The sequence below is a fragment of the Diceros bicornis genome, chromosome 15, assembly GCF_020826845.1.
Source record: "Diceros bicornis minor isolate mBicDic1 chromosome 15, mDicBic1.mat.cur, whole genome shotgun sequence".
In the NCBI taxonomy this organism is placed as follows: Eukaryota; Metazoa; Chordata; class Mammalia; order Perissodactyla; family Rhinocerotidae; genus Diceros; species Diceros bicornis.
In genome coordinates, this window is record NC_080754.1 from 3,333,364 (window position 1) to 3,345,089 (window position 11,726).

Sequence of the window (11,726 nt, forward strand, 5' to 3'; positions counted from 1 at the left end):
GTCCCTCCACCATGCTTTCCAGCATTTATGACTCAGGAAATACCCACACACAAAGTAACTTTGAGAGTTTTCAATTGTTTAATCATTGGGATTGCAGGGAAGGTAGGTCATTACATCTAAAAATCTAATTAACAACTGGAATTATTGATGTTCATTATTTGTATTGTCGGTATTCAGGATCCAGTTATGGCTCAGTTTTATTCTGCTAAAAAGAAACCCCCAAACAAACAGAAACACCCCACACCTGGTGGAGAGGAGAGCGCTCTAGAGTAGAACAAGCGGCAGGTCAGTTTTAATCGCTGTGACAACAGAGAGAAAGCAGCTTTCAAATACAGAAAAAACTTCTGGGCAGTGCAAATATATTTACGAACAGCACAAAATTTATAAAATGAAATTTAAAATTGAAGTCACTTTTTCATACACAAATTCCATAGGAAAGTAAACGTTGGATTTTTAAAAAAAGGGAAACAAGATTCTCAGGACTGGCAACCTTAAGGAAAGGCAGGGTGAAGACAAACATTCACCCCAACCTCGGAGCCAACCCTCCCTTCCCCTCAGCCTTTCAGTGACTTCCTCTCTCCCTCTTCCTGGTCTTTCCTACACTAACCATCTGTCTCTGTTATTTTCCATCTTCACTCACTTCCGTGTTGTTTTCTTACATATTTCCTTCCCACTTCTCCTGTTCCCTCTCTCCTCTCCGTGCCTTACTCTCCTCTCCTCTCTTGTGAAAATTTTATTAAAATGTTCCAGAGGAAAAACAACCCTACAGGTGTCTAGGAGAAGTTGAGAAATGCCACCTGTACCCATATTTCTTCGAGTTCTCTGTATTATTCCACACACTGGTTTCCCTTTCACTTCTCATGATTTTCTGGCCTCACGTCTATCCCAAAACAGAAACTGCTCTCACTAAAGTCGCTACAAAACTCTTAATGTCCACACTCAGTGAACTCTGATCACTCCTTGTCCTACCAGAGCATTTATTTGGCATTTCACGTGTACTTCCCTTCGTTCTTCCTGAGCGTCTTTCCCTCTAAGTCCACAGCACTCAGCTGTCCCGTCTCCCTCCTGATTCTCTGATCACTCTGCTCAGTATCCTTACCTGCTCTCTCCCTAGTCTTTCTCTGGTTTGAGCCAGGCCTCTTGGTTGCAACAGGAAATGAGTTAATTGAATGGAAATTGGCTTTACCATAGAAATGCAAGAAAGATTAGAAGAATCAACTGAAAAAAAATGGGCAGAACAGAAGGAAGCACAGAGGCCAACCAACAGCCCAAATCATGTCCCATCACCAACTCAATGAGAGCCTCTGTCACTGCTGCTGAACCTAGAAAGCAGCTCACACTGACAATACTATTGTTGTGGGTGCAGGATGCATTTGCTGGAGTCTTCCTATTGCTGCCTTTGTGACCAATATCTCTATGTTTCTGTACCATTTTCTGCCTCTCCCCATGTTCCAAAGGTAGGTTAAGTAAGTTTGATTTGGCCAATCTAGGTCAACTACCCCGCTCCAGGTGCATGGGGGATGGGAAAGTTAGTTTCTGCCTCTTTTGGCTTCTTGAGTGGTGGTAACCTCTGCAGACCACCAAGACTATGTGGGATCAGATGTTGGCCATCTAATATACAGTGTGTACCCACTTTATAATCTCTTTAATAAACTGCCTCATGTTTCTTTCCATGTCTTTCTCTTGATGCACTCTCTCCAGTGGATAGGTCATTAACAAATATGCCTTCAGCTCCCCTGGTGACTCCAAAGACATTGTTACTCTTAAACTCTAGTCAACTCGTACTACTCAGCTATCTCACCCGGATGTTCAGAGGATGCTCTCTCCACAAACTGGCTGCTGCATCTGAGTTCTCAGTCTCAGTTTTTGATGACCAAATACCCAGTCATCAAGTGACTCCTCTCTCCTTCACTCCCCACCACCTTCACATCTAACATGTCACCAAGTACAGTGAATCTATATTCTGAATTCTTTTGCATCTGTCTCTCATTCCTCCTCATCACTCCCAGTGTCACATCTCTCATTGACTAGGCACTCCTCTTGCAGTTGAATCACTTGGAGAACATTTGTAAAATGCAGATATTAGACCCCATTCTCGACCCACTGAATCAATTTCTATGGTGCTACCTCAGAATCTATATTTTGCAAACACAATTGCTCAGACAGTTCTGATGTGTAATCTGGCTTGGGAACCACTGGACAAGAGTGTCAGCTTCCTACCTGGTATTCCGGACTCCAGTTTCCCTTCCCAGCAGCCTGCTTTCTATACTTCCATGTATTTATTTTCAGACTGTCTTACAGCACCACTGCACATCTCTTAAGTTTTCATTGCATGCTTTTGCCTGAGGAATAAATTTCAAGAGCCCTCACATGCTGTTGCATTCATTCCATTACCCAGGCCCTTCAGACTTCTTTTCCCTTGACCTGACATCCAAGTTCCACACACAGAATTTCCCTTCACACTCAATGGTTTACCCACACAAATTTAGCATGTACTTAGGACTTTCCTTTTTCTCAATCTGTTCATTACATTTTTTGAACTGAATTTACCCCATTTGTTCCCATTTGTTCAATTCCCCCAAAAGAGATTCCATCTATTATAGAGGTAATAAACAAAATTAAGGGGAAATTCTGTTGTGTATAATTATATTTCAACTCTTATTTCCCATATTTTCACATTATAAATCTTCAGTGATGTATTTTTTTCATGTACTCCATTTCACCTCAGGCACCACCCAGTGAGGACATGGAAAAGGAAAATGAAACGTTGCTGACAGAGTTTCTTCTCACAGGACTTACATATGAACCAGAGTGGCAAATCCCCCTGTTCCTGGTGTTCCTGCTTATATATTTCATCACCATCGTGGGGAACCTTGTTCTGATTGCCCTTATATGGAATGACGCTCACCTTCACATCCCCATGTACTTATTCCTTGGGAGTTTGGCTCTTGTGGGTGCTTGGATATCATCCACAGTGACCCCTAAGATGCTGGTCAACTTCTTTGCCAAAAGTAAGATGATCTCTCTCTCTGAATGCATGATACAATTTTTTTCCTTTGTAATCAGTGCAACCACGGAATGTTTTCTGCTGGCAACAATGGCGTATGATCACTATGTGGCCATATGCAAACCTTTACTTTATCTAATGATTATGACCAATAGACTATGCATCAGGCTATTAGTTTTGTCATTTTTAGGTGGCCTTCTTCATGCCTTAATTCATATAGGTTTTTAATTCAGGTTTTTATTTCTGCAATTCCATCATATTACATCACTTTTACTGTGACATTACACCATTGTTTAAAATTTCCTGTACTGACCCTTCAATTAATGTCCTGGTGGTGTTTATTTTCCCTGGGTCAATACAGGTGTTCACCATTCTGACTGTTCTTGTCTCTTATACACTTGTTCTTTTTACAATCTTAAAAAGGAAGTCTGTACAAGACATCAGGAAAGCCTTCTCCACCCATGGCGCCCATCTCTTATCTGTCTCTTTGTATTATGGCCCTCTTCTCTTCATGTATGTGCACACTGGATCTGCACAGGGAGATGACCAAGATATGATGAACTCTTTATTTTACACTGTCATCATTCCTTTGTTAAATCCAATTATCTATAGCCTGAGAAATAAGAAAGTCCTAGATACACTGGCAAAAATATTAAAAAGAAATGTTTACATCTCATATGAGTATCTGTTCTTATTTTGTTAAAATGGTTACTCAACTGTGCAGAGGAGATTTGGCTCTGTTTCAGTTAGTGTGCAAAGCTTTTTGCAGGTATAATTCGCGTAGTGTTTTAATGACAACGTGGGAGTACCTAATGAACACCTTAATATACGTGCATATTTATTCAAAAACATAGAAGCAATTTTCATCGTGTTCATGTCATACTAAAATAATTAAAAAGGAAAACAAATAAAATATTTTATATGCTGTATGTTTTCAATGTGGCTTCCTAAATGCATTAAGCACTAAAATAGTGTAGTTCCTCTACAGGACTTGATTATAATGTCTTTGATAATAATACAGCTGTGCAGCCTGGAGACTCACATCACATTTAACTTCACAGTAAAGTCAGGTTTGTGTTCGAGTGAACAGGGGCTAATCCCAGGAATTCTGCTAGCCATCAAAGCTCTTTCATTCTACTTTTTGGGAGATGGTGAATTTCACTCCTTGTGGAAATTTACTCACATATCACACACAGCACTAAAGAAATGGGAAAAGATAAAAAGAGAAGAGTGTTGAAACAGTGAAGTCCGAGCTGTACTGTAAGAAGATGCTCTTAGCCCAGTGTGCGTCCATGAGGAACGAGAAGGGAGTTTGCCTCTCAGTGTCTATGATGCCTTGAAAAGCGCTTTCCAGCTGTTCATATTTTGTAGGACAATCTTAAATACTTCACTAATTCAGAAAGCTAAGAGATGAGATTGAAGAATTTAATTGGGTTGGGCATGGAGAGAAAAGAGAAGTGGTAGAATGGAAAGGAAATGGTTGCAATCTTCCTAGAATTAAAAAAAAAAAAGGAAACTAGTAAGATAAGGAAATCAGCAATATATGAAGATTATTGGAATGTGTTGTTGACAGTGTGAGGCTTCAAAATGCATACTACCAAAGTTCAAATCATCTTAAGGGGATATGATGTCATGGTGCCCAGTGAGTGTCTTGGGAAACATGAGAATGAGCAGGAGTTTGGATGTATTTTGCCCTAAAAGTCCTTCAATGTTAGCTTTCATCTCAGTTCATACTCTAAGTATAATCGGTGACTATAATCAGTATAATCCATATAATCAGTCTTCAGGTCCACCCCTGCCCATCCTCTCTCATCACTGTTTCCATACACATTCCTGCTGCTACCACTCAGGCCCTCATCCAGATAACTGACAGTCTCTGTGAACTGCAAAGCTCTAGTAACTTATCTCCTATGTCTTGCAGATACTCTTACTCTCAGGTTGATTTTGTACCCTGCAATATTAATGTATTCTTTAATTATTTCTAATAGTTTTATGGTAAATTCTTTAGGGTTTTCTATACATATATAAAATCACGACCTCTGGAAATAGTGACAGTTTTATTTCTTCCTCTCCAATTTGGATCTCTTTTATTTCTTTTTCTTACCTAATTGCTCTGGCTAGGATTTCCAATTCTATGTTGAATAAGAGTGGTGAGAGTGGGCATCATTTTCTTGTTCCTGCCCTTCGAGGTATAGTTTTCAGTTTTTCACCAATGGGTATGATGTTGGCTGTAGGTTTGTCATATATGGCCTGTAACATGTTGAAGTTCTTTCCTTCTATACCCATTTTATTCAGAGTTTTTATCATAAATGGATGCTGTATCTTGTCAAATGCTTTCTTTGCATCTATTAAGATAATCATGTCATTTTTATTCTTCATTTTGTTAACATAGCTTAGCACACTGATTGATCTACAGATATTGAACCATCTCTGCATCCCTGGAATAATCCCACTTGATCATGAGGTATGATCCTTCTAATGTATTGTTGTATTGGATTTGCTAATGTTTTGTTGAGAAGGTTTGCACCTGTGTTCATCAGTGGTCTTGGACTGTAATTTTCCCTTTTTGTATTGTTGTTGTCTGGACTTGGTATCAGAGTAATGTTGGCCTGATAAAATGAATTAGGAAGTGTCCCATCTTCTTCAATTTTTTAGAAGACTTTGAGAAGAATAGGTATTAAATCCTCTTTGAATATTAGTTAGAATTCACCAGAGAAGCCATCTGTGCCTGGATTTTTGTTTTTTGGGAGGTTTTTGATTACTTATTTGTGATTGGTTTATTTGGATTGTCTATTTCCTCTCAATTTGGTTTTGGGAGGTTGTATGATTCTAAGAATTAATCCATTTATTCTAGGTTATCCAATTTGTTGGCATATACTTTTTCATAGCATTCTCTTATAGTCCTTTGTATTTCTCTGGTATGTGTTGTAATTTCTCCTCTTTCATTTCTGATTATATTTATTTGAGCCTTTTCTCTTTATGCTTTTTTTTTTTTTAAAGATCCTTCTTGGGCCGGCCCCGTGGCTTAGCGGTTAAGTGCGCGCGCTCCGCTGCTGGCGGCCTGCGTTCGGATCCCGGGTGTGCACTGACGCACCGCTTCTCTGGCCACAATGAGGCCGTGTCCCACATACAGCAACTAGAAGGATGTGCAACTATGACACACAACTATCTGCTGGGGCTTTGGGGGAAAAAATAAAATAAATAAAAAATTTAAAGATCCTTCTTTTTATTTATTGTGAAATTATCGTTTATCAGTCACCATATAAGTGCATCCCTCCACTCCTTGTGCCAAGCCCCCACCCACCTACCCCCTGGTAACCACCAAACAGTTCTATCTGTCTGTGTGTTGATTTATCTTCCACATATGAGTGAAATCATGCACTGTTTGTCTTTCTCTGTCTGTCTTATTTCACTTAACATGATACCCTCCAGGTTCATCCATGTTGTTGCAAATGGGACGATTTTGTCTTTCTTTATGGCTGAGTAGTATTCCATGGTATATATGTATACTGCATCTTCGTTACCCAATCATCAGTCAAGGGACACTTGGGTTGCTTCCATGTCTTGGCTATAGTGAATAATGCGGCAATGAACACAGGGGTGCATAAGCCTCTTTGGATTGTTGATTTCAGGTTCGTTGGGTAGATACCCAATAGTGGGATAGCTGGATCATAAGGTATTTCGATTTTTAATTTTTTGAGGAATCTCCATACTGTTTTCCATAGATGCTGCACCAGTTTGCATTCCCACCAGCAGTGGATTAGGGTTCCCATTTCTCCACAGCCTCTGCAGCATTTGTTGCTTTTTGTCTTGGTGATTATAGCCATTCTAACAGTTGTAAGATGATATCTTAGTGTGGTTTTGATTTGCATTTCTCTGACGATTAGTGATGTTGAGCATCTTTTCATGTGCCTATTGGCCATCTGTATATCTTCTTTGGAGAGGTGTCTGTTCATTTCCTCTGCCCATTTTTTGTTTGGGTTGTTTGTTTATTGTTATTTAGTTGTGTGAATTCTTTATATATTATGGAGATTAATCCCTTGTTAGATATATGGTTTGCAAATATTTTTTCCCAGGTGGTGGGTTCCCTATTCATTTTGATCCTGGTTTCATTTGCCTTGTACAAGCTCTTTAATCTGATGAAGTCTCACTTGTTTATTTTTTCCTTTGTTTCTCTTGTCTGAGTAGATACGGAATTCAAAAAGATCCCTTTATGGCTGATGACGACTAGTGTACTACCTATATTTTCCTCCAGGAGTTTTATAGTTTCAGGTCTCACTTTCAGGTCTTTGATCCATTTTGAGTTAATTTTCTTTGCAAGTGGCTGTCCAGTTTTCCCAGCACCGTTTATTAAAGAGACTTTCCTTTCTCCACTGTATGTCCTTAGCTCCTTTGTCAAAGATTAGCTTCCTGTAGATATGAGGTTTTATTTCTGGACTTTCAATTCTGTTCCATTGATCTGTGTGTCTGTTTTTGTACCAGTACCATGCTGTTTTACTTACTATCGCTTTGTAGTATGTTTTGAAGTCAGGGAATGTGATGCCTCCAGCCTTGTTCTTCTTTTTCAGGATTGCTTTAGCTATACAGGATCTTTTGTTGCCGCATATGAATTTTAGTATTCTTTGTTCTATTTGTGTGAAGAATGTCCTTGGGATTCTGATTGGGATTGCATTGAATCTGCAGATTTCTTTAGGTAGTATGGACATTTTATGTATGTTTATTCTTCCAATCCAAGTGCATGGAATATTTTTCCATTTCTTTATGTTATCATCGATTTCACTCGATAATATCTTATAGTTTTCATTGTGTAGGTCTTTCACTTATTTGGTTAAATTTACTCCCAGATATTTTATTCTTTTTGTTGCAATTGTAAATGGGATTGTCTTCTTGAGTTCTCTTTCTGTTAGTTCGTTGTTGGTATCTAGAAATACAACTGATTTCTGTAAGTTGATTTTGTACCCTGCTACTTGGCTGTAGTTGTTGATTATTTCTAATAGTTTTCCAATGGATTCTTTAGGGTTTTCTATGTATAAGATCATGTCATCTGCAAACAGCGAGAGTTTCACTTCTTCAGTGCCTATTTGGCTTCCTTTTATTCCTTTCTCTTGTCTAACTGCTCTGGCCAGAACCTCCAGTACTGTGTTGAATAAGAGTGGTGAGAATGGACACCTTTGTTTTGTCCCTGTTTTCAGCGGGAGTGCCTTCACTGTTTCCCCATTGAGTACGATATTGGCTATGGGTTTGTCATATATGGCCTTTATTATTTTAAGGTACTTATTTTCTATACACATTTTGTTGAGAGTTTTTATCATAAATGGATGTTGGATCTTGTCAAAAGACTTCTCTGCATCTATTGAGATGATCATATGGAGTTTATTCTCCGTTTTATTAATGTGGTGTATCACATTGATTGATTTGTGGATATTGAACCATCCCTGTGTCCCTGGTATAAATCCCACTTGATCATGGTGTATGATCTTTTTAATGTATTGCTGTATTCGGTTTGCCAATATTTTGTTGAGGATTTTTGCATCTATGTTCATCAGGGATATTGGTCTGTAGTTTTCCTTCTTAATATTGTCTTTGCCTGGCTTTGGTGTCAGGGTGATGTTGGCCTCATAGAATGTGTTGGCAAGTGTTCTATCTTCCTTTATTTTTTGGAATAGTTTGAGAAGGATAGGTATTAATTCTTCTTTGAATGTTTGGTAAAATTCTCTAGAGAAGCCATCTGGTCCTGGACTTTTATTTTTGGGGCGGTTTTTGATTACTGTTTCAATCTCTTTACTTTTGATTTGTCTTTTCATGTTCTCTATTTCTTCTTGATTCAGTTTTGGGGGGTCGTAAGAGTCTAGGAATTTATCCATTTCTTCTAGCTTGTCCAATTTGTAGGCATATAGTTTTTCATAGTATTCTCTTATAATCTTTTGTATTTCTATGGTATCTGTCATAATTTCTCCTTTTTCATTTCTAATTTTATTTATTTGAGCCTTTTCTCTTTTTTTCTTGGTGAGTCTGGCTAAGGGTTTGTCAATTTTGTTTATCTTCTCAAAGAGCCAGCTGATTGTTTCGTTGATACTTTCTACCATTTTTTTAATTCAATTTCATTTATTTCTGCTCTGATTTTTATTATTTCCCTCCTTCTGCTGACTTTAGGCTTTGTTTGTGCCTCTTTTTCTAATTCTGTTAGGCGCAGTTTGAGGTTGCTTATTTGGGCTTTTTTCTTGTTTGCTTAGGTGGGCCTACATTGCTATGAGTTTCCCTCTCAGGACGGCTTTTGCTGCATCCCATATGAGTTCGTATGGTGTATTTTCATTTTCATTTGTCTCCAGATATGCTTTGATTTCTCCTTTAATTTCATCAACAATCCATTGGTTGTTTAGTAGCATGTTGTTGAGTCTCCACAGCTTTGTCAATTTCCTGGTTTTTTCCTTGTAGTTGATTTCTAACTTCATGGCGTTATGGTCTGAAAAGATGCTTGTTATGATATCAATCTTCTTAAATTTATATAAGCATGCCTTGTTTCCCAACATATGGTCTACTCTTGAGAATGTTCCATGTGCGCTTGAGAAGAATGTGTAATTTGCTGTGTTTGGATGGAGTGCTCTGTATATGTCTATTAAGTCCATCTCTTCTAGTTTTTCATTTAGGTCCATTATTTCCTTATTTATTTTCTGTCTGGATGATCTGTCCATTAATGAGAGTGGGGTGTTGAGATCCCCTACTACTATTGTGGTGGTGTTAATATCTCTTTATAGGTTTGTTAATAGTTGCTTTGTGTATCTTGGTGCTCCTGTACTTGGTGCATATATATTTAAAAGTGATGTGTCTTCTTGGTGGAGTGTCCCTTTTATCATTATATATTGCCCCTCTTTGTCTCTCATTACCTGTTTTATCTTGAAGTCAACTTTGTCTGATATAAGTATGGCAACACTTGCTTTCTTTTGTTTGCCATTAGCTTCAAGTATTGTCTTCCATCCTTTCACTCTGAGCCTGTGTTTGTCTTTAGAGCTGAGATGTGTTTCCTGGAGGTAGCATATTGTTGGGTCTTGTTTTTTAATCCATCCCACCAGTCTGTGTCTTTTGATTGGAGAATTCAGTCCATTTATATTTAGGGTAATTATTGATACATGGGGGCTTGTTGTTATTATTTTATCGCTCTTTTTCTGGTTCTTTTGCCTATCTTTTGTTTCCTGTTCTGTGTGTTTCGGACTATGAATTCAGTTTGGTAGGTCTGTATGCGGGTTCTCTTAGTTTTCTCTTTCTTTATCATGTTTGATTCTGTTCTGATTATTTGGTTAGTGGTTGCCATGAGGTTTGTATAAAAATTCTCGTGGATGTGACAGTCCATTTTTTGATGGTCTCTTATTCCCTTAGAGTAACTCAATTCGATCCCTTTCCTCTTCCCAGTCTAAGTTATTGTCGTCACATCTTATTCCTTCTTGTGTTGTGAGTTCATGTTTAATATGATGAGGTTATATTTATGCCAGTGCTTACTTTCCCTTGATCTTTGGTATTATAATTAACTGTTTGCTAATCTATTTTGATAGAGGACTGAAATTTTTCTGGTTTTGTTTACCTATTTTCCTCCTTGTTCAAAACTTTAAATCCACTTTCTCTTTTTTTCCTCAGGGATGAGGGCCTTCTTGAGCACTTCTTGTAGTGGGTGTCTTGTGGCAATGAATTCCCTTAGCTTTTGTTTATCTGGGATAGTTATTATTTCTCCATCATATTTGAAGCATATTTTTGCTGGATAGAGTATTCTTGGCTGAACGTTTTTGTCCTTCAGAATTTTGAATATATTGTTCCACTCTCTCCTAGCCTGTAAAGTTTCTGTCGAGAAATCGGCTGAGAGTCTGATGGGAAATCATTTGTATGTTATTTTTATTTTTATTTTTTTTTCTTGCTGCCCTTAATATATTTCTTTGTCAGTGACTTTTGCCAGTTTTACTACTATACGCCTTGCAGAGGGTCTTTTCGTGTCGATATATTTAGGAGATCTATTTATTTCATTCATGGTATTTCCAGCTCCTTCCTCAGGTTTGAGAAGTTCTCAGATATTATTTTTTTTGAACAAGTCCTCTGCTCCATTTACCCTCTCTTCTCCCTCTGGAATACTTATAATCCTTATGTTGGATTTCCTAATTGAGTCGGATATTTCTTGGAGAGTTTCTTCAGTTCTTTTTAGTCTTAAATCTCTTTCCTCCTCCATCTGGAGCATTTCTGCATTGCTGTCCTCAATATTGCTATTTCTTTCCTCTATATTGTCAGCTCTGATGCTTAAGGCTTCCAGATTTGTCTTTATCTCCTCTATTGTGTTTTTTTTTGTTTGTTTATTTTTTGTTTATTGCAGTAGCATTGGTATATAACATTGTATAAATTTCAGGTGTACCTCATTATACTTCTATTTCTGCATAGATTACATCATGTTCACCACCCAAATACTAATTACAAGCCATAACCACACACATGTACCAAATTATCCCTTTCACCCTCCTCCCTCCCCCCTTCCCCTCTGGTAACCACCAATCCAATCTCTGTCTCTATGTGTTTGTTTATTGTTGTTATTATCTACTACTTAATGAAGGAAATCATACGGTATTTGACCTTCTCCTTCTGACTCATTTCACTTTGCATTATACCCTCAATGTCCATCCATGTTGTCACAAATGGCTGGATTTCATTGTTTCTTATGGCTGAGTAGTATTCCATTGTGTATATA

The 11,726-nt window shown here is 38.0% G+C and overlaps 1 pseudogene; it reads left to right on the top strand.

The window, feature by feature from the left end:
• Positions 1-2,743: 2,743 nt before the first annotated feature.
• Positions 2,744-3,710, top strand: LOC131415054 (olfactory receptor 5H8-like; annotated as a pseudogene).
• The last annotated feature ends 8,016 nt before the right edge of the window (positions 3,711-11,726 follow it).